Raw genomic sequence first — 567 nt, forward strand, 5'->3', positions numbered from 1 at the left:
AATCCGTGCCTCAGTTCCCCCGCCTACCTGGTCCTCCTCCATGTTCCGGCAGAGCCAGGGGGGTGCAGGGCTGGGGACACGGACCCGAGGGTGGGGACACGACACTGTCACACAGAGGAGGGGACAGGAAACCAAAGCCCCGCTGGCCTCCTCACTCTTCTGACCTCTGCCACCCATTTCCCGTCAGTTTAGGGGCGTCCCAGCACCTTTTGGGGTGTGCTGGGTGCCGTGTTGAAGGGCAGGTCCCCTCCCAAAAGCCCCCAAACATCCCCGGCATCCCCTGTGATGTCACCACTGTCCCTGTGATGTCTCTGGTGTTGCCAATGATGTCACAGCTGTCCAGTTGGTGTCATCACAGTCCCTGTGATGCCACCAGAGAGTTGTGATGTCACTGGTCTCCAGTGATGTCACTGCTGTCCCATGAGATGTCACCACTGTCCCATGTGATGTCACTGCTGTCCCCAAGGGTGGTCCCCTGTGTCCCCAAAATGTCACTGCTGTCTCTGTGATGTCACCTCTGTCCCAAGTGGTAGCACCATGTCCCCCTAATGCCACTGATGTCCCCTG

This window comes from Empidonax traillii, unplaced genomic scaffold (assembly GCF_003031625.1).
Source record: "Empidonax traillii isolate 1590-97213 ecotype Southwest subspecies unplaced genomic scaffold, ASM303162v1 scaffold236:size2090792, whole genome shotgun sequence".
NCBI lineage: Eukaryota > Metazoa > Chordata > Aves > Passeriformes > Tyrannidae > Empidonax > Empidonax traillii.